Raw genomic sequence first — 26703 nt, 5'->3', positions numbered from 1 at the left:
GCACCAGTGTGTGGGGACAGGAGGGGGCTGTGGTTGCAGAAAAAGGTAATTTGCTGACAAGAGTACAGCAATTTATTCTGAGCCACTACAACTGACTGGTGCGTTTCCTTTCATTTCTGACTTATCTCCTTTCTTGTAAAAACCGTGGGCAGCACAGGGCCTGCTTCCCTCTGATTCAGCGGATTGTGCTGGGGAGGCCACAACAGACCACTGCTATCAGCAGAACTTTCATCTCTGCTCCCCTTTCCCCGACAAGCCCTGCAGCATCCCAGCTTGCCAGCAGACAAAGCGCAGCACAAACCCCGCATCTACAGCCAAAGCTTCAGTGGGAGGCGTTGGGTGGGAATGTCTCTCTTTTCATCCCAGGGCTCAATAGCAAGGGTTTCCTTTCATTCCAATCTGGTGACAGTGAGCAGAGTGTTTTTTTCATTCCCATTTACTGATCTGATTCTGTGTTTGCTCTTTTTTTTTTTTTCCTGGGTCTCCTAGCACTCATGATTGGTACCACAAAAACCTGTTTGCCAAGCAGACCTCGGACTTCTGGCTCCCTCTTAGCTCTGTGCAGTGCCATGTACTCTCACATATGGTTATGTACCTTAGCAAGCCTTCAGCTGATGCACTTTACAGAAAGATCCCATCTTCAGACTTGGTCAGAGTACTCCTTGAAGAAGACAAGTCATTGGTAGCAAGGAGCCAAGGGATGGGGCAAGCCTGAAGTGAGAAACCAGCCTGTGGGAAAAAGAGGGACCCCTGTGGGAAAAGCCTGCAGGTTGGCTGGGACTGGTACCTCGCAGAAGGACCAAGAAAAATGTTTAATGCTTGCCAAGCTGCTGCCTGTCATTTCGTCTCTTGAGCACCTTTTTTACAGCCCACAGAAAGCAATCTCTGCTGTACTGTTGTTTGACTGGACACTTTCTTATCTGTTTCTCTGCATTTTGGACACAGAAGTGATTTTTATTTTGGTTTCCTCTCTCCTAGGCAGTTCTGTGAAGTCTATTGCTGGAGGATGCAAGCATATACTGGTGGTCCTGCCCCCATATACCCCAGTAACAAGGGGAGCAGCAGGACCGTAAGTCAGAGACACCCACATACTACAGAAAAAAATTACTCTCCTCAAAATAATGAGAACTATCACAGTCCTCCTCCATAGCGAGAGCCGTAGCCAGGTGGAGCACAGGCTGACTGCACCTTGCTGTTCAATGCATCTCACCAGCATCCTGAGGACCTGCAGACTCAGGCTTTTATTCTGCTCTCAGCTGCAGTAAAGTTCCCTTGGTTGACTCTGTTTCCTTGATCAGACCAGCTGGTTTGGTGGCAGGGCCAGGGAGGACGCTTCCATCAGCTGAGCTCACATCTGAAGAATAGCCCACTCTCTGCAGTCTTTCCTGTGCTCAGGCCAGAAGGCAAAAAAAAGCAGTTTTTTCTAGCATGCTAGAAAAAATGACTCTGTTTTGGAGCTAAAAAAATGACTCAGTGTTTTGGAGCCTGGAAAGAAAAGGAGCTGTTCTGGACCTCAGTACCTGAGTTCCTTCTAGAAAATGTGTCCAGGCTAACTAGCTTCTTCTAGATTTCAGTGTAAATGTCAAGAAAGAGCTAGCATAGTAGCATTAGTTTGCTGTACTGCTATAAGCCTTCAAAAACTCTCTGAATTTTTTTTCAGCCTTTTTTTTTTCTTTTTAATTGCATGTCGGTGCCTGTGCCAAACACCAGCAGTCAACACAGGGCTTGGACGATAACAAATGTAATGTTAATTACATGGTTATTGTTACTCATTTTTAATAAGCTCTTTATATGCAATCACATAATAAAGCAAAACTGAGGCTCTTTGCAAAGTGTACTGTTCCCAACCAAGCATACAAAAAAGTCTCCAGGAAGGGCTCCAGTCACAGAGGTGAGATTCCTAACACTGATCCATAGGTCTTCTGAGAATGCAGCATAGTAGCTAACCTAATAGACAGGCAAAGGTACTGTCAAAAAGAGCAGAGCTATACAGAAGGACACCCAGACTCTACATTCATAATACTTCCTCTGCAAAATCCCAGCCAGTCTCAAACCACTCAGGAGTAGCAAATCAGATATCTAAAGAAGTATTTGTTTGCTTCACTCTCCTCCCCACCAAAACCTTAGTGCACATGGCAGACTTTCCAGTTCTCTGCAGGTTAAATTGTGGTGCTGCAATATTTCACACCTTGGCAGGAGCAGATTTATCCCATTAGAAAAGGGAAAGAGCTACTGCTCCCCATTTGATATCAGCCTGGGAAGAGTCTAAGATAAAAGACATCAAAAAGCTCCGATGGTTTTGTATGCAGGAGGATGACATTATTTCAGAGGATTTCCTCTGTAAAGCTGGACTTTAGATTAGTAAGGCACCCCAGATTTGTTGCTGAAGGCAAGCAGACAATGGGCCTAGTGCAGTGAGCTAAAATGTCCTAAAACATTTCTAAAGTACTCTGTAATGCCAGACACAATCATATCTTTAATGGTAACACACAACAGCATAAAGGGTTTACTGACATGAATTGCAATGTGCTGCCTTGTTCCTGTGTGACAGTGTTACTGTATGGAGCTTGTTTCAAACAACAAAGCTGATAAAGCCAGATGCCATCCCTGCCAGCACACACTGTATATCTGGGGCAATTTAGGGACCCGCTGATTGAAGGAAATCCTCCTCCTACCAAACACAAACTGGCAACAGAAATGCTTCACAGCAGTGTCTCAGTGTTAACGACTGCAGCAGCTCCTGCAATCTTTGCAGGGGAAGTGGAGGAAAAAGAGCAGGAGATTGATTGTTGCTCACCCTCTCACCACATTACCAAAGGAACTGCACAGTGAGGGATGCATAAGGAGCCTCAGGGAATGGAAATAAGGGAATGGAGGGGAGAAGATGGGCTTTGGAGACACAAACTCCTGGTTTGCCTATGAGAGTCTGTCAGGAAGTATCCGAATACTGATCTTTCTGAAGACACATGAGTGTTAGAGAAGTTTGGCTTTCTGTCTGAGCCTTGCAACATGGATTGACCCCTAGTCAGCAGGCAGTACTCACAGCCAAGCCCCTCTTTCTGGATCAAAACTGGCCTCCAAGCCAGGAGTCACAGCTCAGTCGGGGCAGTGCAGTGATGCCTGTGTTGGGATGCAGACACCCTCTTGGCATTGGTTCCAATTTGTCCAGGCTATAGCCTTGACCCAACAGGTCTCACTCATGCGATACCTCTGGAGAAGTATTTCAGTGGAGTCCAATTGGAGGTGGAGTCTGTAGTGCTGTCTGTCAGGAGCAGAAATGTTGCTTGGGGAAGGAGAGAAAAACGTCTGTACCCAATTCCCTTTCATAGCGCTTTTCTCCCTGGTTTTTAAGCTTCTATTTGGTATTTACTGCACAACCAGACCCTTCATGCTCTGCAAACACAGGACAACACAGTGACTGAAGCAGAGCTGAAACAAGGCGTCCAGAACATGATGAGAAGGGGAGGGGATGAAATCGAAGCAAAGTAAACAGAAGGCAAAAAATCAGCCAGCCCAGCAAACAGCATTTAAGTCTCTCTCTTCTACTCTCCTTCTCTTGTTCAGTCATTTTGGTCCTGCTTTGAGTGTGCTGTTTTTATCTTCTTCGCTCTCATATAAAAGCCCAGCTCCCCTAGCAAGCGTGCAGATGATGATTTGGCATTGTCCAGGACCATTATGTTGTCAGCTCTCAAAGAAAAAAAGGCTTGTAAAAATCCTGTAGTCAGACAAAAGCAGAGCATGCGGCTCAGGACAGTTTGTACTGCTGCCTGTTAATAACCTTTCTGAACAATAACTTACAAGGAAAGATCTTCCACAGAACATGAAATTCCCTTTTCAGCTTCACCTTCACTTACTCCTAATTACTGTTCCACTCTCAGCTATATGCATGCTACATACGCAAATCCTCTTCAACCTCTTCTGAACAGAAACAGAGGTGCACTTCCCTCCCTCTGGTCCTGTTCTAGTGCCATCCCACACTGCCCTACATGGCTTGCTCGCAAGTGCTCTCAGTTCAGCTCTGGCTACACGCACATGCATTCATATATGTGGTTTCCAGCACTCTCAGCAACTTGGCTTCTGCACTGTTCACAGATATATAAAGCTCAGCTTAAGACACAAAATTTTTCTTTCTTTACTCACTCAGGAACAGAAATCAGATAGAAAATTAAGATGCACAAGAGGGTCATTTCTGTTAGAGATCTAAGATAAGAAGAACAGCTTTTTCCAAAGCAAGATTTCTTGAGGTAGCATGTCTCTAAAGAGGGAAGAAACCACATCACTGGTTAGGATGACAGTCCCCACTGCCCTGGAGCTGCAGCACAGTTGGTCCACTGCAGCCTGCTTCTAGGGATTTAGGATCCTAACAAAAGTACTTAGATAACCCATCTCAGACAACGTACAGCATTTTGATCAGTTTTGCTCAATCACTCTGATGGAAATTAGCAGCTCCATAGCAGAGCCAGTATGAATACGTGCATTATATGCCAGCTGTCCCTGTTTACAGCATTCAACCATTGCCTGAGACTGGATTTGGGCTAAGATGCTGAACTACGAAACCAGGCTGAAGTGTGCCCATTTCCTTCTTTCTGGCAGCTACAGGAAAAGTTGCTCCATCCCTCAGCATACCCAGCCATCATCTCTGCTGTCCTCCTCTGGCAGGACACTGTACAGCCAGCTCTGGGAAATTCCGTTTACAGGAAAGATTGAAATGACTAAATCTGACAAGTGCAGGCTGTCCTCTGGTTGACATAATCCAGAAATGAGTGCATGGATTTGGCAGCATGTATATGAGACCGTGGAGCCAGTGCATGAGCACAGCAGCACAACAATATATGGAATGGAGAGTGGAAATGGACACGGAAGTAACCCTTGCTCTGTATGCACCTAAGCAAAGGTCAAACACCAAAGGCGAAAGCATGGGCAGGCTCTGATCTCTGCTATGCCTGTCTAATGCTAAATGCACACTATCACAATTGATAGTCTTAACTCCAGGCTTACACCCATCCCCAAAAGGTCAGGATGTAGCCCAGGGCAGTTACAGTGGGTAAGCAAGAGCAAGCTCTGGGCTCACAGGCTTTCGGCAGTGTATATGCTGAGCTGGAAGCAGTTCCCGTTCACTGCCTGTTGATTTCAATGAAAGTCACGTATCTGAAGCTGGGGACAGGAAAGCTGTGTGGAATCCAAGGTTTTGCAAGTGTACTGAACAATAACAGCGTGCACAAGGGATGCACTAGGGATGAAATCCACCCTGAAAAACAGGGCTGTCAGGAGGAACGGACTTCTTTAAGCTCTGAGCTCTCGTCTAAGCAAGGCCGTATCCTGCTGTCTGTTGCTGTGATGCCTATTCTGAATAATGCTATATTTACCTTATCTGACAAACACTTACCAGAGCTGCTGAAATAAAGGCTCATGCCTACTGAGAAAAGAACCTAATTCAGGCAACAATATACACTGTTTCTACAACGAACATGAAGGATAAACTAGCTAGAAAAAGGCCACATTACAAGAAAACCTGGAACTGTAGGATGAGTTTGCTGTTCTTAGGGAGCGCTGAATGAATACAACCTATGTGTAGAGGTCCAGCTCAAGGCACTGGTCCAACCAACCCTTTACTTGCTGCAGAATCACCAGTTCCTCAGAAACATCCTGTGTGCAGGAAATGCTTACAAGTGTGCTGTGGAAGAGACGGGGCAAAAGCTCGCTGGGTTGGAGTTAGTAACGAGGCAGACAGCAGTCTCTTTAGGGATGTTCTAGTATATGTTAGCAGCCAGGATGAGTGGCCAAAATCCCAAAGCAGCCTGTATAGCTCAGGACACAGCCAGATAACAGAGAGGGACAGGTAATTCAGCATCTTGGGGAAAGTTAAGTAACCAATATGTTGTGCTTCTCCCCATAACTACTTCTTCTGACCCATTCTGGCCAGCCTCAAAGTTAAGGTCTGCTTACTGTGCGCACCCACCAAACCTTGCAACATCCTGGCACTCATACACCTCATACATGTAGCTGCTGGCTTAGATTTCCTCTGTATTCATGGTTCTAATTTTCTCTCTTTGTGGACTATTTTCTTGCACTAAAGTAACATGAGCAGAATGAATTTCTGGCATACTTTCCAGCCCAAGGTAGCTAGTGGTTTTACCTTCCCTAGATAAATCATCCCACTCTTCTTTAGAAAACATGAATGCATTTCCCTTTGGTATACAGCATCTGAAGTACCCTGTCATTATTATTAACTGAAGAAGAGCCTTCAAAGGCTGCGGTGTCGTCCCTAGATACTTCAGTATGCGGTGTTCAGAGCAGGGCCTGCATCAGCACAATGTTTTGCTCACTGTTAATGTCAGACATTCAGGTCTCTCTAATTTCCAGCACAGCAGAGCCCACTTGGAGAAGTTCATGGTCTTACCCAGCAGTGCAAGAAATGAGCTCTTTATGGAGTATGAAATCCATTTTCCCCAAGCCTTCATTTGGACTGTGCTTTATGGCATGAGAAGATGCAGCAAGTGAATAAAGCACTACATTCTTGCTGTCTGATGGACAGACAAGCCTGGCAGACTGTCTGTATCTCCCCTTGCCATTGCTATATATTTGTCAGGCTATTCGTCTCAAAGCAAAAATGGCCTAGGAACCTAGACTTTCCCAAGACTTTTTCCTTGCTCATTCCAGAGAAGGAAGTGGAAGTGAGGGTAAGGGGACAGGGAAAGAGAAACTTTGGCATCTAATAAGAGGAAAAGTGACAAGTGAGGAACTGGGACTCAGCTGAACTGCAGGTGCAGCACTGCAGGCAGTGCAGAATGGCTGCAAGAGAGCCTATACTGCCTTCACAGAAATACCAAGCAGAAGGCTGGAAGCATTCACTGAATTCCTTCTCTTGACATCCAGGCAAATTTGGAAAAAAGTGAGGCAAAAAGGGACTGAGGTCAATTGCCAGAGCCAGAATGCACTAAGACCCAACACCACTTGCTGCCTGGGCAGTGTAATATCACAGAAAGACAGGTTCATACCCTTTACCTCGAACCCCAGCTTCTCTCACCTACTTTCACCCCTGAGCTTTCAGGCACTGAACTGTGAGATCTTACTGATAGGAGGAAACTGGCTTGCCAGACCCTTGTGATGGACAGGTACATGGATGTTACTGCAGGGAATTAATGCTTCTTTTCTCTCCTTGAGAGACAAAGATTCTATTCACCAACAGCACCAAACATGGGTTCAAGATTCTACAACACATACGCAAGAAAGGAAGATGAAATGTAAGGGAGAGCAAGAAATCAGTGTTACAGTATGTTTCTTTTAAAGCAAAGCTCCCGGTCTAGCATTTCAGTGGTGCAATCTTGAAGACCATTAAAATCAGGCTGTAACGAAGTAGCAGCAGAGGAAACAGTTTTAGGAAAATAAATAAATAACCACTGTTCTGTAGAAATAATAGACAATATTTGGCAAAAGGTCAGGGAAGGAAGGTAAGGGAGGAGGTGGAAAGGGAGAATGAGAGAGCATGCATGTGAACAAACTCCAGGCGGTTTGTCAGACCTTAGGTCTTTTTTGCCAGCTTAACCTTCAGTCTGCAGACATGCTGGCTGGGATGCAGAGCTTTCATTACATGTGCTCTGTGGAGCACAGGCAGTGGGGCTACATCTGTCCCTCCTGTAACTGCCAGTTTGAGCAGGAATAAACAAAACATGTGGATTATGGTCCCACTGTGTCATGGTGAACTTAGGAGCTAACTGTGCATGTGAAGGTTGCAACTAGATCTGTTCCCCCATGAGAGTGAATTTTTTTTTACCTCTCGCTTCCCAGGAACATCCTTGAACTAGATGGAGATATTTTGCAATAAAAAGAGGATAACTAGGCTTGCCATAAATCTCTGTGATGCGTTTTCAACAATCCCTGTGCATCTTGTTGGCTCAGCTTGGGGGGCACTTTCTAAGAAGTAGCAATGGTGTAGACCATTAGTAAAATAATATTTGGAGTGCCTTACAGCACTAGCAAAACTAGGGCACCACACCAGATATTTGTTCTAATTTCAGACAATGACTATTTATGGTCTCATGGCTCAGCTACCAAGTAGCGGTCAGGAAGATTTCCACAGTTTTGGAAAAGGATGGAAGCAGATGGGAAGAGACATGGGAACTGTGTTAGTAGCACATATCCATCGGTGGCCTGGCTAACCTGAAGGATTCATTTCCTACCTGTTTACTTCCTCCAGCTGAGAAGAGCTAGCTGCCAGGCCGATTCCAGGCTCAAGCCCCAGCATAAGAAATCAGCAGACAATCAGTGGGCATCTGATTATTGATGGAATCATGAATGCTTTCCTATACTTGCTTAGTCTCAATACCTACATTCAGACTGTGTAAGACACAGTCATCAGCTCACTAATATATTTACCTGACAAACTGGAAACCCACTGGCAAGGATGAACATTGGTGGGTGAGGATAAAAAGAAAATGCACAACAAGCGAAGAGTCCATAAAAGAGCAAAAGAATGACTAGAGGTGTAGAACTAGGGTGAGAAGGAAAGACAAGATCAGCTTAAAGACTGAAGTACATAATGAAAGTGACAAAATCATGAAGTTGGTAAAAACAAACAAGCAAACAAACATATAGAAAGAATAATGATGCACAACATTAATTTATCCTAGGAGGGTGTGGAGTCTTTCAAAACAAGCTAATTATTAGGAATGATTCTTGTTGTCTACCTTGACTTCAGGCATTTGACGTAGTCTCCCACAGCATCCTTGTAATGAAGATTAGAAATTGTGGAATAGGTGAGTTGACAATGAGGTGGATTGAGAAGTGGCTGACTGGCAGAGTTCAGAGGGCTGTGATTAGCGATGCAGAGTCTGGCTGGAGGCCTGTAACTGGTGCTGTTCCCCAGGGATCAGTGCCAGGTCTGATTTTGTTTAACATCTTCATCTATCCTTTCCCTAGATGAAGGGATAGAGTGCTCCCTCAGTAAGTTTGCTGATAATACAAAGTTAGGGGATGTGGGCTAGCACACAGGAAGGCTGCACTACCATTCAGTGAGACCTGGACCATCTGGAGAGTTGAGTGGACAGGAACCTGATGAGGTTCAACAAGGGCATGCGTAGAGTCCTAAACCTACAAAGGAACAACCACATTCATCAGGATGCACTGGGAGCTGACCTGTTGGAAAGGAGCTTTGTGGAGAAGGACCTGGGCATTCTGCAGGACAACAGGTTGACCATGAGTCAGTAGTGTGGTCTTATGGCCAAGGAGGCTAATGCTATCTTGGGGTGTATTAACAAGATCATGACCAGCACATAGGTGATGCTCTCCCTCTACTCTGCCCTGGTGAGGCTACATCTGAAACACTGTGTCTAGTTCTGGGCTCCCCAGCTCAAGAAAGACAGGCAACTACTGAACAGAGTCCAGTGGAGGGCAACAAAGATGATAAAGGGGACTGTTCAGTCTGGAGAAGGCTGAGAGGGGATCTTATAAATGCTTGTAAATATCTAAGGGGTGGATGTCAATGGAGCCCATTTTGGTGGTGCCCAGTGACAGGACAAGAGAGAATGGGCACAAACTGAAACACAGACTGATCTGACATGAGAAATAAACCTAATTACTTTGAGGGTGACAGAGCACTGGAACAAGGTGCCCAGAGAGGTTGTGGAATCTCCTGCTCTGGAAATATTAAAACCTGTCTGGATGCTTTCCTATGCAGCCTACTATAAGGGACCTGATTTATCAGAGAGGTTGGACTGGATGATCCCCAGAAGTCCCTTCCAACCCCTACAGTTTTCCTATTCTGTGATTCTTATTCATTGCTGGCAAAAATGCATAACTACTTGGTGCGGAAAAAAGCATGTTTTGTAGCTGAGAATTTGCTCTATCAAGTAGTACTATAGTGACTGTGCTCTTTGAATCTGTTGTAGATTCTGTGGAAATAAATTGAATGCATTACTTTTTGAGCAACCTAATATTACTCACCATCATTTGAGGCATCTTATTACCAGCTGTCACAGTAGGCCATTGCCTACTGGTCATTCTGAACTGCTAATTCCTCTTGAACACTCAAGTCTCAAAGAATCAAGGAAAATACTCTGCTACGCTCATAGGGGTGGCCATGCAGCGTTTCTTGCGTTGGACAACTTACTTTGAAGGAAAACCTTATGATCCAGGACGTGTGGGTATACCTCATCAAAAGTGGCTTAACTTCCCTATAGTTCATGTTAGACCTAGTCATTCTTGTTGACAAATACTCAATTGGTGTGTGACTTTTGTCTTCACATCACAGCACTATTCCCGCCCCAACCTATAGCCTCTGATACGCAAGAAGAGCAATTTTCAAGTGGCACTCAAAAAGGGAGGCCCTCTTATCTTGGGAAATCTCCCTGTAACACTAGCAACTTCTCCCAAGAGAAGGAAGGGGAAATAAAATTGTGTGTAGTAGATGGATGCCAAAAGAGAAAACACTAGTTCAGCACTGAAAACTGGACTAGATCTGCCAGTGTAATACTGGATGTATTTGGAATTTGCTTCAGTTTTGTCTATCCCAGGTGGTTGGAGACAAGGCCTGAGAGAAGACCCTTGGTCTCAAGCAGTGATTTATTCCGTGTCTTTAAAAATGGCCAGGAAATTGACAGTTACTCTGGTTTTGTGTGGCTCAGCCATCCTCCAGCTGCCTGACAAACAGGGAGGTTTTGTGTCAGCTGGGAAAGCAACATATGTGAGCCACCTGCCCCCTCATTAGAGCAGCAGAGAAGGGGCATGGCCTTTCTTTTCCAGACTTGGTCACCAGGCACATCATGTACGCGTAGCAAAAGGAATCACGGTGGGGATGAGGGTGAACATCATCTCTCTTACCTGGCTATCTGGCTGGGAGTAGAGATGACAGGCCATGCCAACAAGTGCTGTCAGCCCATTAAGGGGAAAGGTCCAGGCCTTGTCCTGGTAAGTGGCTGCACTCCATTGCTCTTGACCTCCCATGGGTTTGTTACAGCTCAGAAACTCAGAAACCCTCTTTGCAGACTCCAGTCCTGCAGAGCTCCATGACAGAGGGCAGGTGGTTTAGCTGCTTCCCTCTTGCGTGCAGGCCTTTCCAGACAGGGTGCCTTGCATTTCCACTTCCATTTTAACTCCTCAGCTCCCTGTCAGTGCTGCCAGCCAGCTCACCTCATTAACTTACAGAGAAGGAAGCCTCTGGATTGATAGCAGGAAGGTTTAATGTGGCTCTCTCTGAGCACTCAAGTGCAGCATGTAGGAGGCTGCTGGGGAGATATTCCCGCAGGCTCCAGCAGAACTGACTGATTGAAGTTGCTCTGAATTGATGGCTAATGGGGGAGCTTTCTTTGATAGCTCTTTCATTCTGGGTGCAGCTGGATAGAAAAAGATATCTCAACACGAGGGAGAGGGCCTTTATTCTTTGCCCCCCTCCCTGCTTTATTAACAGATGCTTCCAAGGCACTCCAGCAGCAGAATGAGATCTGATGAAAACCTAATGATTTAAATGATTCTTAACTCCTTCTCTTTCAGCAGCTGCTCGCTCGTGTCTACACATCAACTGCTTATAAGCACTGAGGAGTTACTGGGGAGCCTAGCCAACCAGAAAGGTGACTGCGAAATGAAACATCCCTTGGGAAGAAGGCTTAGGCCACTGGCATCAGATGTGACCTTCCTGGCTTCAGCTCTGACAAAAAGATCTTGGCTTGGTGTAGCCTTGGTAGCTGCAGATAGAACATCAAACAGCTCAGTGTGACAAGCGATGAGACAGTGATGGAGCAAGGCTGGGGAGCAGAGCTTGGGCAGGGAGCTGAGAGAGCCAGGGGGCCGCAGGGCAGGAGTGGAGGCTTTAGAGATGCTGTCACAGTACCTGCTCGTGTTCTGTGTGTCTCAAATTGCTGTTTGCAAGAATTAGGCATGCCTAGGCAGAATTGCATCAAAGCTGATTAGCAAGAAGTGGTTAATGGTGAGCTTTGAGCATCCTCCCCATGTAAGTCTCTGTTCAACAGGTGGATTGCAAGTACTTTTCCTCCCATTGTAGCTAGTCTTTTAATCAGATAATGGATTCCTTCCCACTGCCACAAGTTCTATGTCCTCTAAAGTTTCTGTCAGCCAGATGTCCCTGCAATCTGTGTGTATACATGAATTGATGTATTTGAGAGCATGTTTCACATGCACAGATCAGGTTGGGTTTTAGAGAGTCCAGAAACTCAGATAATTTGATCCATTTTGAGATCAGCAGGCCAGATTTTGGAGGACGTAAATCAAGCACTGACTTGGAACACGGTCATTTTGCTCCATTTGAAGATCTGACTCATAATTTCCAATCTAGACCCTGGCATCTGGCTGACTCTGTGGCAGGATGCTAAGGAAGCTGCTCTCGTAAGGCTTGCGTTGACAGTTTCCACAGCCTGACACAGCAGCCGTTTGTCTTTGGTAATGCGGACCATGTCCAATCTTAAACTGCTGAGGTAAATTTAAGGGAAGCAGAAAATAACTACACCCCTACCTGGGAACCTGGCCATCACTGCTGCAGTTACAACCTTCTTGCTTTTTACAGTAGAGAACTTGGACTGAATTGACTTTTGTTTGACAGATAATCAGAAAATCTCCAGTGTTTTTAAACTCAGAGACAGAAGCTTCATGTTTTAAAGCCACGTTGAGGAGTCAGAAGTCTTCAGGCATTTGTGGAAAAAGACTGCTGCTGTCATGAAGAGTACCCAGTTTTTGAAGGGCAAAAGTTTTGTTTTGTTTTGTTTTTTTAAATTTAAAAATTACCTATATTTCCATGTACAATACATCAGAGATTTCCTGATCATCAAGTTCTGGTCAAAACATAGGTGAAAATGAGTATGCCTGCTTGGCTGGGATCCAAGAGAAGACTTTGAAATGTGTCATCCTGGCCTCTTCACTGGGAATATTGTTTTCCCTTTTAGCCAGATCATACACAGGTCTATTGACAATGGTTTTATTTGTCCTCCCTTTCTCTGCTTGTAAAATGCCATCTGGGAAAGAGAATTTTCAGATATTTATGAAGTCACTGGACAGCTAAGGTGAAGTCCTGTCACTTAGTGTGGCTGGTGCTAGAGACAGTCCCACGGCATTGGGACAGTCCCATAGCACCTGGCTGGGCTGGGGTTGAGGAACCATGAGTAAGGAAAGCACTCCCTGGGATGAGTACTGCTGTGTGCTCACGGCAGCTTAGCATAACTGTATGTCTTGAAAACTGCAGCCAGTTTAACAAGGAAATCCTACATGTGTGAGTTAGGTTGATTCAGCACATTGATGTATCGTTACAATTTGAATTGTAAGGTGTCCTGTGCTCTGTTACCTTCCCTTTCTCCTCCTTGCCATGTTCTTACCTTCACTGAAACTAGGCCTGCTGGCTAGACTGTGCTAATACACGGTGGAAATACAGTGCTTACCTTACAACAGATGTATGTAATAAAAGCCTTGAAGGGATCTCAGAAGCTAGTTAGTCCATATTCCTGTACATTACCAGAGTCAGCTCCTCCTGAATTACAGAATCCTAGGGTTGGAAAGGACCTCTGGAGGTTATCTAGACCAACCTCCTGCTAAAGCAGGTTCCCTACGGCAGGTTGCACAGGAAAGCATCTAGATGGGTTCTGAATACCTCCAGAGAAAGAGATTCCATAACCTCTCTGTGCAGCTTGTTCCAATGCTTTACCACCCTCTAAGCATGAGAACTGAGCCATACCAGTAGGTTACTGGCAAAGCAGCAAAGTCTCTCATCTCTTGTATGTGCAGAGAAGAGAGCAAAAGAGTAGGGACAATACTAACCCTACAATCTGTCCAGCAAACATGAATAGAGCCACCCTCATCTACTTACTGTTGCACAGAGAGTTCTTTGATCAATAATATCAAATGATATCAGAAAGCATCATCACGGTGCCTTGACTTCTGTGTGTGCCTAGGAACAGGATATAAGTCAAAATCATTCAACTTCCATGCCCATATCCCAAACCTGATCATGCAGGGGATAGACTATGCACGAGGTTAAGCAGTACTCTCCTTAGCCCATTGCTCACCTTTCTCTAAGCACTTGCTCCGGAAGGGAGTCATGGGAATGGAGTGGTATTTAATAAAGGAGCAGGCTGACAGCTGACACAGTCCAAGGCCTTCAGCTCAAGCAGTGATAAGGAGCTCTGCTCTTTTACCTCACATCTTGTATAGTTGGGGCAAGAGCACAGTTTAGCTCTGTCCTCCCTAATCATAAGGGAGGGGAGGCAACAGGACTGTTTTATGCTGGAGGATGAGGCTGAAGTAGGTCATTTCACCACCCAGCAGGGAAGGACACTCCATAAACATTCATGCAAAGCCTTTTCTCAGGAGTTTGATTTGTTGTGGTGGTCTCAGATGAGAAAAGTACGACTTGGCTAACACACAAGCAGTTTGGTAGTCCAGTGGTGATTTTAATGTGGATGTAGTAATAGGGCAGTGCTTAAGGCACTTACACAGAATCTGCTCTTTTCTGCAGCTAGTTCCTGATTTTGGCATAACAACAGGAGTTTCATAGCACTTGGCTCGGCTCCTCCAGTAACACATTTTGGGGACAACAGGATAAAGTGTGCTGGCCAGGAGCCTCAGAGATTGCCATGGCCTCACCTAGGTCGTTCTTTGGCTTCACTTTCTGACTTCCCTCTAACTCTGCCCACTCAAAGCACTGCAAGAGGGCTGTTAACACTATTCATACTGGTGCTTCTGCTCTCTTTCTGCTCTTTTTCTGCAGATTGAAAGAAGGGGAAAAAAATATTAAAATGAGAAAAAATATCAGGGAGGCCCCAGTACACAAATACATACATGTCTGTAAGAAGAACAGACATTTCATCTCCTTCCTGGTGGAGCTTCACCTCCCTGCTTGCAAAAGGAGTTTTATCACTTCAAATGCATTGGATGAATAAGAAGAAAAGGTTAAGAAGCAATTTCACCACTGCCAAAGTGCACAAAGCAAAAATAAATATAACAGACTGCCCCCCTCCCCCCTGCCCACATCTTTCACTAGCCATGGGATCTTCAAGGTCCTGTAGTCAGGAAAATTATTACAGCACTCTTACCAGCAACAATGCCTTGCTGGTGAGTTTTACTTGGCATGCATGTGGATGCCTGTCAGGGGAATATCTCCCTGCTCACACATTCATTTACATGCAACAGTCCGTTTTGTTCACAGTTCAAGTGCCCATTTGTTCTCAGGCCTTTCAGTGTGTGTAGCTTTCTGTTTAGGATGTATAATACGACTCTTTCAAATCTTCAATAACAGACAGCTTATGCTAGTGTCAGACTGAATAGATATACTCATTGATTTCTGTATTATTTGTGTAGTTCGGTTTGCATTCAAACCATTATATCAGGAGTATTAATGCTCAGTCTACAAATAATTTTGTTATCCAGATAGTAATAGTCTTATTAGGAATAGGAAGCCGTGGTCAGGTATCTCTTATTTCAAGCCTAATCTCTGAAGGCACTATCCCCTCTCCATGCTTGCTCTTATCTCTCTGCTGAAGATTATTGCTCCCAGCATCTCCTACGCCACTTAAGGCAAAAAGTCAACAGCAACCTCAGCAAACTCAGCTGATTTCACATTAAAGCAGATAAGAGAAGTTTGATGCTACCCTATTCTACCTATAGAGAACTGCAATTCTCAGCAGATAGACAGTTAAAAAAATAATAGTAATAATTTTTTTTTTTTTAAAAAAGATATGAAAGAGAGAGGGCGGTGCTTTTGGACATGATATTTACAAAGTTAACGTCGGGCACATATTTGTGTATATGCTGTGAGAGCATATTCCTGGTCCTGTACAGCTGTGCTGCTGTAAAGCACCACAGAACTGCTTTTACAGAATATACATTAGGCAGTATACCTAATACTAGCATTGCCTTTACTACACTTGTGCACTTGAGGTGGCACGACTTTGCATTCATAAGGCCTTAATGATAGATGTAAAGACTCAGTCCACACTGCTTTATCTCTCCATAGTAACTTTAATTCCATGAATTTGAAGCACAAGACAAATGCAACAAATAAACCTTCCCAACATGCACCAACGCACGTGAGGTATTAGAGCCAGTTTAATTTCCACAGTAAAGAACTTATATGAATAATGAATCCTTTTATTATTCTCATGAATTATCCGTGAGCAGGCTGCGAGCTTTATGAACATGTCTGCTGCTCAGAAATTGTTAATGAACAGTTAATGTTAACAAATGTCACTGTACTGGATTACACCAATGCTCTTTGCTCCAGCAATGTGAGGTTTGCCAGTGGTGACCTGGGTCACGTGGAAGCATTTAGCCTCCATGGAGCAAGAACGAGAACCTTGTTAATGAGGGTGATTACGAATAGACTGTATTTGTTCATACCTGAGCTGCTTGCTTCCTATCACATTTAAGTAAGTGAGCAATCACATAGCAACCTTAATGAGCAAAAACTTACATACCGTGTGTACTGAGAACAGGGAATTTTAAAAGGCCACTGAGAGAAACAATTAGTTGTTTCAGACATCCTCAACTGTCTTTGGACACCAGTTCAGCCATTATTCCTATCTTCAGTAAGTATCCTTATCGGTGTTTTGCAGATGGAGTAAGCAGCACACAAGGAACAGGTGTAACTTCCCAGAGTCACTTGTTCAGACAAACCATTTAACTCCCTATCTGCCCTATATCATGTTTCCAACAAAACTGTGAGGGGCCTCACTTTGTGAAACCGAGCTGGAAATCTCAGTCGAATGAGCTCTCTAAGGGGATTTCTTGCTTGAGATGATGAAGAAATAGCTTGGGGTTGGTCTGTTTCCTTCTAGTCAGCCACTTCCTTCCCCCATTGAATCTGAAATCAAGAAGCATCTAGGCATGTAAAAAGGAGCAATCATTGTAAGAGAACTTAGCCCCCAAGCTTTCAAATCTCCTCGAAAATTTGTCCTTGAAACCACCAGCTGTGTCCAAGTTCCAAGTCAGTACTTATGCTCACATCCACTCACTGTATCCAAGATGGGGATTAAATACATTAACCCACTGAAACTGAGGAAGAGAAAAAAACAACCTTGACTCAGATGCAATGCTGAGTTCAGGAATAACAAGACTAGCTCCCTTGAAAGCTGTATTTTACCGGGGACAAACAATAGCTGCATAGCCTCACAAGAGCTCCCTGAAAATGAGCACGAGGGCTAGCAGAACGGAGCTCATTAGAACCAGCCTGGTAGAATAGGCTGGAGCCATTTTCTTTAAATCTTAGTCCTTATCTACCTCTCTGTTGCTATGCCTTGTCTTCTTACAGTTCATCTATTGTTAAACCCATCCATCCTCCTCTCCCTTCACCGCAATTAGAGCCAAACGTTTCCTTTGAATTAGCACATCAACACTCCCCTGTCCCAACTAGAAACAGTTTTGCCTGAGGGCACTGAAAAATATTGAATGGCAGCAGTACTCTGCCGTCGGCATTACCTTGCTGTTTTATCCTCATCACACAGCTCTATTTAGTTTTCCCAGGGCAGCAGGCAGGCACAACGGAAACCTGGGCTTTCTCTTTCCAGGGAAGCCTGGCTCTGTAGATCTTTGGGGTAGGCTCTCTATGCAAAATTGGTTTTCCACCTAGAAAGAAAACTACGGAATCTTCCATTTGCCCCTTTTCATTGGTCCTCACTAGCCAGTTTTTAATCTTCAAATTGTGATGCCAGAGATTTATTCACACAAACAGTCCGTACTGCCCGTTTCTAATAACTCTGGTTTCTCTGGGCTCTCCATGGGGATTTGCTGAACCAGGACACTTCCCCCAAATCCAGTGACCGGGTCTGTCTGTGAGCAGTCAGCCAGCTCCTGGCAGGAACCCACATGGGTGTAAAAATCCCAAGGGAAATTTCCATCATGGGAGATCCTGCTTCACACAAATGCTACTTCAGGCTTGTAGTATCTTGCCTGCAAGGTGTATTCCTCCACTAATTTCTTAATTCTTAATTCCCAGTGGATCAAGTCATGTTGATTTTGATGAAAAATCAAACAGAAGTTGAAACAGTCAAACAGCTCCCTGCACATCCCAGGACAGAAATATCTTACTGTGTGAAGTACAACTGATGTCCACACTGTTCACATGCTACCATTCTGACCATACCTGAGACTGGCCATGTACTTCTACTGTAAATAATCGGACAGTGTGCACCATCAGAAGTTTGAATGTGGACCAGGCTTAGAGGACAAAACTCCAAGGTAATAACAAGGAATGTCTTCTTTAAAGGAACTGTCCTTTATCACTGTATTTCATCCAAACCACATACACTCAGTCTTGCCACCTCATCTGTCCTTTGGTGACCTCAAAATTACTGTTTCACAGATTAAGCTCTGATTAAACTTCCAGGTCTCCAGCTCACTAAAGAAACACATTCTCAAACAGAACAAGAGCATGAGCAAGTTCCCTTGAATAGCGAGACTAAGCACACAAAAAATGAATCTCTTCTGTTCTTCAGTAAATTAATCACAGGATCTTTTATTTTCCAGTCTCACCGTTTATTCAGTGAAGAATAACTCAAAATCCCTGCGTTCAGCTGCTAGGCAAAGCTATTAGGAACCCAGTTTGATTCAGCACATAGTTATGCCCCTGTCAGGATATTGCAATTCCAGCATCAGGATTCCTGGAGAGCGAGTCCCGTAACTAATTCAAAAATGAAAAGATACCTGCTCCTCTGCTTCCTACAGTCTGCCATCTCTGAGCAATTACCAGTATCACTGTAAATCTGAGCTTTAAATACTGTGACAAGCAACTGAAGTTGTACAGCAACTTAAACACAGAAACACTTATTAGTACCTGCATTCACAGTGAAGAGACTCGGGTCTGCTTTGTTCAAGCAATGAGACCATTTGCAGAGCTTTCTAGTCCACGTCAAGTCTCTGACTGACAGGTCACTTAGGCTTTCTTTTCCTCCCAGCAGACTGCTCATGTGTCTCAACTGTTCCTTGGGATAACACCTTCCTCTGCTGCGCCCAAAGGCAGAAACTAACATTTTATTCTTCCCCTTGTGAGGCTGGTGCTATGACACAGATTTAAGGCCTTCTCTCCAAAGCTCCTGCCAGCTGAGTGAAGGATTCCATGGGATTTACACCAACTTGGGTGCAGAGCTGAGAAGAATCCTGTATTTGGCTCCAGCTACCCCTCCTAGCCAATGTGCAACAGCAGTTTCACACTTTGAAACATCTCAGAGCATCATGCAAATTCCTCACTGGGCACATAGATAAATATTTCCTGTGTCTTAATGACCTATTTTACATTTGCCTGTGTAGCTCTTCCCATTGTGCAGGGATGCTAACTATGAGAATGTTTCCTTCAGACTGAAGTAGGAAGGTGCTTTTAAAAATGCCCTGCAGGTGAGGAGTGGAGGCAGAAAGATGAAGAACCATACTCCAGCCAGCTACTACAACTTGATGGTGTGTTGTGGCATCCAGGTTCAAGAGAGAAATGAGCAATTCACATCCGGTGTTCTCCAGAGCTGTCAGGCCCAGCTCCTTTTGCTGTCATTAGCAAATGCCACTGCCAGAACATCTACAAAGCAGCCTGCTGCAAGTACGGTGATTTAATGACATGGCCAAAGGAATGGAGGGAGGGAGTTCATGTTTCCAAATGATTCATACCACCAAATGAGTGGAAGTCATGACATGCAATGCTCTTTAACTTTCCCGCTGTAGGACTGTGCTTTCCCAAGTGATTTATTATAATACTGGCAGTGTCCCGCTTTGAAAATCTTCATATGCTCTGGGAAGAGAGACTTGGATGCTTTAGGAATGTAGTTATTTCAAATTTACTTGGCCCTTTCCCTTGACAGTAAGTGGTCAGTTCACCTCCCCCGTTATAAAAAGTCTACTTGAGGTTATCCACTGCAGTCTCTTTGGAGCAGTGGGTTAAAGATTCAAAAGGATCTCTCCGAAATGTAAACTTGTAATGACTGCAGTACGGTGCAGTGATGTAAAATCAATGCAGATGCGAGCTTTAACGCAAAGGTAATGGGACATAAATAAGGAAAACTACAAGTGAAGAAAGGGCTTGTAATAGAGGAAAGCACACAGCGAACACAAGGTGCTGTCATTTAGGATAAATAACGCTGAGCTCTGACAAAAACCTTTTCAAAACATGCAGTCTAAAGTGCCCTAATGATGAACTAATATCACCGATTGAGGAAACTGAGGCACAAAGAAGGGCCACAGTTCATAAGAGGTCACTCATCCCACGCCAAATGCAAAAGTAGACCTCAGGTCTGTCAGCTTCCTACTCCAAGCCCCACCGTGCTATGTTAAAATGATTTGTTTCACCATTTCTGCAATCATTCTCCAGATATGCTTTGCTGGTTAACAATAAACCCCACTCACTGCTAAGGTATGGGTTTCCTTAGGCAGGAAGGATATGTCTATATTAATGTACTCCTTTTCCACACTCCACTTTCTCTTTATTTTCAACATTTACACAGATAACATAAGCTTTGTTACCCAATTCAATACCATGTACCTTTGCATAAGGCAGGTGTCACAGCTGAATGCACACTGGAAGGGTTTAGATATGTATTCTAAAGAAGTAACATACAGAAGTAAAGCATAATGTCTATTTCTGTCCCTTAACATTTTTAAAGCTATTCCGCACCCAGAATTACTGCAGCTTCTCTGATAGGAAGGCCACACACAGAGCTCTATTGCCCTTCTTGTCCTTCCTACAGCCAGACCAAATATTCCAGCTGAGGAGTACTCCTCCTGAAATAAATGTTTTCTACAGCAGATGTATTATTCAAATGACATTTTTTCTCACATAAAACTACTTCAGTAGGAAACTTAGCTTCAATTTCAAATGTATTTAAAAAAAAATTCTCGTCTGACAAAAATGGAAACATCTCATTTTCGTATTTCTGTTTTGCTCTTTGTGCATTTCCCCACTCGATGCTGAATGGATACATACATCTATCTTTTCACCTTTGCTTTCCTTAAAACTCCCCCTTTCTAGCCTTTTAGCTTTCTTATCTGCTGAAGTTGTATAACAAATGAGCAGTTACATGCTAACTCAAAAATGGAGATGATCCCAGAAACTACAAAGTGGAAAGTGTAAATATACATACACTCTCAAAATATGTATGGCATTACCATAATATTAAATACAATGTTGAGAAATAAAAAAGATGAATAGGAAAATAACTTCTTCAATGCTACATTTTAAGGTATTATAAAATCAAAGAATCCACTGCATTTTTAATTTTGCAAAACAGAAATAGCTTCCAAGAAAAAAGAATTAATCCTCTTAAAAAAAAAAAAATGAAAATCACCTCTACTGTTTCTCTTAACCTAAAATAAACACAAGCACCACTTATCTGTCATCGTGCATTGTTTCTGTTTCCAGCTTGCTGGCAGCCTGCTGCAACTCCCCCTTGGGATTTTGCTTCTTTTTCAAAGATAGGTGACTGTTACTTTCTTGGTTCCCTTGGTATCTAATCCATTAATTCTGGACTGAAGTTTTTTCTGTGTTTCTCTTGACACCTGTCAAAAGCATTTCCTTTTCCAAAGCCTCTATCCTCTCTTTTCCAATTCATCACTTTCATTCATTATCTAATCAATCAATGAATAAAACACTGATCACTTTCCTGGGGAGGCACCGCTAGAAGTGCAGGTGGTGAGAAAAGACCTATTAGAATACAAAATTCTGTATTAGGTTTTAAAATCCCAGAGTTTTCTCTCCATTTGCTCAGACTCTGCAAGCTTCAGAGGCCTGCCAAACAAAACATTGGTGTTTAAAGTTCCAGGTATAGGCACTTGTCACAGTTTATAACTCACTCACTGCCTAAGAAAGTTATTGCTAGCACTTCAAGGGAGGTTGACCACATAAAATACACACTCTTCTTCAAAAACCCAAAGAGTTTCTAATTCCTATCTTTCCAAAAGCTTTTGATGCCACAGCAAGTCTGTGATTGATTACTCACTCATCTAATTCTCAGATGGTAACTCTGCCAACACTCAGAATAGTTTTACATCAAAAATTTCTTCTGTATCTTTTGGGGACAGGAACATACAGAATGTTTCTGGACTCTTAGGTCTGTTCAGCATGTTCTTACTGGCATACCTGTAGCTATCCTCAGTTGGAAATGTTGGCAGGCTTCTCCTAGCCAAGCTGTTGAACATTCTCCATCACTGTACAGCTATAGAAAACTCTATTTATAGGGCATACATTTTAAATCTGAGTTCTACAAACGTTACTCTAAATCAGGGCATACAATTCAGCTATTTCCCCATTTTATTTAAATAGTATAGTTAGATTATCTATGCTTCACAAATAATTTATCACATTTCTTAGCAATCAGACATCTCCTTCAAAGTCAGAGGAAGGTCTGGGAGACAGAGAATATAAACGTTCCACTCTCTGCATTGTTGGTATGAAAACATGTATCTCTCTTTGATCACCCTTTCCCTACTTCTGACTTTCAAGATCATTTGTCTAACGTGTCAAGCTTAAATCCCAAATTTTAATAAGCTTGGAGTCAGGCTCCACCCCTCCTAGACCTATTAAAGAGCTGGCTACCAGTGGGGAAGGATCTCTTCTGGAGATCTGCTCTGCTGGAGTTTTGTAAGTGAGCCCAGGATAGGGGTAAGCTTTCTATCTGTTCTCTTTTTGATATCATTATCTGTTTTGCCAAGCTCTCGTTTATTTTGTAATTATAACATCTTAATATTTATTGATTATACAAGCAATTTCTAGCCAGTGAGATGATGTCCAGCAATACGCTCTGCCTTCTAGTGGTGATCCTGAGATTCAGAGCAGGAACCCCACAGAGATTTTTGGGAGTTGGTATACTTGACAGATTTACTGTATTTTACACACCACTGTGAAATCAGGCAGTCCCTCAGACCTTTCAGTCTATTTGAGGATGCACACTGCCCTGCACCATCTCACAACAAAAGCACATATGTAGCTCACAGAGGACAAACATTTGAGCAGTTCAGATAAAGCTGAGAATGGCAATCTATTCCCACTTTTGACATGCCAGCAACAAATGCCTGTCAATTACTCCATTTCTTTAAGGAAGTAAGAGAAACTAAGTCTAGCTGCACACAAAGGCAACAAGTTCTCTTCAGAAAATGTTATATATCACATTTCTCTCTATTTTCCTGCCTGCGGCAGGAGTTGTAACTAGATGATCTTTGAGGTTCCTTCCAATCCAAGCCATTCTATGATTTCCATTTATACAAAGTCTTCCTTTGTCCTCTTCTTGACAGAGCTCCAGATTTACTGTGTTTGATACATTTTTCCCTATGTACTGGCTGATCACTGGCTTTTCAGGACACAACATACACCCAGCTGCATTTTCTTTCTTTCCCAATTTCTATTTTACTGCTTGTAGCAGATCCTACTGCACCAACATACATCAAGATACAAAGTTGGAATCTCAAAAAATGTGCCCACTGCAATGCTGTGAAACAGCCTAAAGCACAAACAGATGTTGCAGCTCCTTGGAGGCCTCTCTTTCTGGCTCCATTTAGTGTACACACAAACATCCTCTGTAACTTGCATGCATTACAAGAACTTTTCTGTTTGCTACACAGGACATTCCTGAGGGTAAGATCTGTTCTCATTTATTTGCAGTTCCTTATCCTCACTCCAGCATTACACTAGAAACAGTGAAAACTAGAAACTTCCATGTCAGGGTGCTTGCACTGGGACAGAAAGTTGTGCATGTCCAGGAAGGACTTGCTGATTTCCTCCTTCCTTACCCTATATTCCTGAATTCAAAGCATTTTTTTTGAGCAGACAAAATGCAAGAGGGTGCTTTGCTCCCCTCCGAGACCAGAAGAAGCTGCCTGCACTTCAGCAGGCATGGAATACAAATCCTTTCCTTGGATGAAGTGGCTCCTCCCCAATCCTTCAATGTGACAGTGGTGTCCTAAGTGTAGCACAAAGTTATTACGCTTCTCTCACCTAAGATACTCCAATCACGAGTATTTCAGAGGAGGCAAGCTAAGCCAGATCGAACCAGTGTGGAAGAAAGACAAATGACTGCTCGTCCCCAGAAGCTGATCTGAGCAGCTTGCAAGCTTGAAGGAGAGTTATGATTATATTTTACCTCATTAGTTTTCATCTCTCTGATTCTTCACGCTCCCCACAGGCTGCGGGAAGCTGTATGTGAGAAGGAAACCTGGTACAGGAAAAGAAGAGGTCATGTTCTTGGGGCTCCAGGTTTCATGGAACCTCTTTTGGGCGGTAGTGCTCCACAGGAACATGTAAAAGCTGCAGTGGAGTCACCTGTGCCCTTGTGGAAACTACTGTGTCATTCCAACAGATGTTATGGATATGGCACAGGAACTGCTTTGCCAGATTCTCTGGACTGTGCAGCACTTGAAATCAAACTAGATGGTCCCTCAAGGTCTTGAAATTTAGTTACAAAAAAAAATCACACTTCCCTTCCCTTTTTCCCTTAATGCAAGGAATACTTATTTCCAAAGCTAAGCTACTTTTTTTTTTTTTTTTTTCAGTTCAAGAGAGCCAGATTTTCTACTGAGAAGATTCAGAGGTCATTTCTTTTCTCTGAGATTTATTACTTCTTGTTACTCACTCTTTGAGCCATGAGAAAAGACAGTGGATGTCTTAAAAGCTGCTCTCGCTCACTACAGTGTAGCTATCATTGGTGCCTTGCAGGTACAGCTCCCAGATTTTTGGGCAGCCATATTCAGTTACATGCCAGAAAACCCACAGTCTGTGTCTACTGTATTCTCCTTTTTGAAGTTGGGGGTTATATATGAGCGAGGTTTTGAACCCAAACAATGCCGCTGTTGAGATCACTCAGAGATGATCTTTGAGACAGAGACATCACAGAGCATCACAGAGACAGAGCATCATAGACCATTCCTCATACTGGAGATCAGAAGCAGCAGCAAAAATTGCCTGGGACCCTGTTTTATGAGTGTAATGATTTATAGCATTATCACAGCTGTAGTCTCTCTGGAGCCAACAGTTGAGAGTACACTTTTAACACCATGACTTCAGTCAGTCATAGCAATAATCTCCATGCTCATCCTCCCAGACACAAGGGAGTCAAGTCACCCTGTCGAAGGCCAGGAAAATGCTGACTCTTGAGCAAATGTCTGCTACTTTGTGTGGCAATGGTGATTTGACTCAAATCTTTGGTAGGTTGGTAAGGAAGGAGCACGCAGATGCCTAGCAGGAAACTTTCTCTAAGCATGCTCAGTTAGAGGAACCCGGACTGGCTGACAGATGAGTGGTGAAGGGGCCAGAACTCTCCTTTTATTCCAAATGTACAAACACAACCCAGACCAAATATGAACAAGGATGTCCACACATATAGTGTGTGGACAGTTCCCACAGACATAGTCTCCAGGAGCTGTCAGCTAGGGACAAGTGGGAGCCATATTATATGTCAACAATTTATTTTATTCATTTATTTATTCATTTATATTGAGAACACGCTAATCTTCAAAAAATTCATCTTCTCAGAAGCTGTGAAATACATTTTCCAGTCCTGTTGACCCTTTGGCTTTGTGGAATCGCAGTCTGATATATTATCTGATAATCATATTACATACCTGAATGCTGCCTTTCATCCCTTCCCTGGTGCTGGTTGGTTACGAGTCACATGAAATGAATACTGATTGGGTGGCATTTACACTCCATGAATCCTGACTGGCTACATCCTTGGGAGCATGAAGGTCACCCACTGAATTGCTTTGCGCTTTAGTCAATATTGTCCCATGTGCTCCAGCAGCCCTCTTTTCAGAGAGCATTATCTAATTGAAAACCAAATCTCTGCATCAGAATGCCAGCCATGAGGCTCACCTATGTCCCTCCCTTTCCACATGCCATGACGGCTTGTATTTGATACTAACAAGTTTCATCTTTAACAGAAGAAATAGGACAAGAGCTGATTTCAACACTTGACATGAAACAGGTGGAAACTGAAATGGCAAAAGATGGGAGGGGTGTGATTTCTAAGGAGCTGGAAAAGAGCTGAGGAAAAGGATGGCAATAAAAAACAGTTCCATGAATATTGATGCAGATCTTTACAATAAATATTGTTGTGGTTGTGCTGTTTGTGCAGTTGTTTTCAGACTTATTCTCATGCCTTGCTTAGAAGAAGCCTCAATGACTCAATTTGACAAATGTTGCAGAATGTCTGAAGTAAGCAAAGCTCCAGACGTGTACGTGCATTTACACCTGTCACCAAATCCTAAAAAAATATTTCTGCTTAACGTAAGTGCATGCCTGCCTCATCCCATCAAAAAGATCGGAAATGCCTTAGATGTACATCAAAGCTAAAATTCACATGGAGACTGTCAGGAAGACATTTTGGGGGGGGGGAGAAGAGGGGGGAAACAGAGAGGCAAAGAAAGATTTTTGGCTTATACACTATTACACAGGACGGCAAGGGAAGAACTGAGCACAGAGCCCAGGACACGAGTGCTAGCTGTCAGTGCAGGACCACTTGCAAAATGGCTTTCAACTGTTGAGCATGTGAGCAGCTAAGAATGATGAACCCTGCAGAAGCTTTGCCCACTTGACTTTCTCTGGGCAGCTATGGGCCAGTAGTACACATTGGCCAACTTTTCCATAGCACAGCAAACACAGTTCTTCTCCAGCAACTGCCACTGATGCAGCTACAGCCAAAAGACAGGAATTACCAAGAGTAAATTCAACCATCTTCTCTAATTTAATCTGTGTGGGGGTAAAAAAACAGTGAGCCAGAAAATGCAGATAGTCACATAATTGGTTAT

The 26703-nt window shown here is 43.5% G+C and overlaps 1 protein-coding gene across 4 annotated transcripts in view; it reads right to left on the bottom strand.

Annotated features, from left to right (window-relative positions):
- The window catches only part of LSAMP (limbic system associated membrane protein), a 288040-nt gene that overhangs the window by 59990 nt on the left and 201347 nt on the right, over window positions 1-26703 (bottom strand). The window lies entirely within an intron of this gene.

This window comes from Tympanuchus pallidicinctus, unplaced genomic scaffold (genome assembly GCF_026119805.1).
Source record: "Tympanuchus pallidicinctus isolate F22 unplaced genomic scaffold, pur_lepc_1.0 scaffold10, whole genome shotgun sequence".
Classification (NCBI taxonomy): domain Eukaryota; kingdom Metazoa; phylum Chordata; class Aves; order Galliformes; family Phasianidae; genus Tympanuchus; species Tympanuchus pallidicinctus.
The sequence above is the reverse complement of the archived record's forward strand: the minus strand, read 5'-3'. Positions and strand labels throughout refer to the sequence as shown.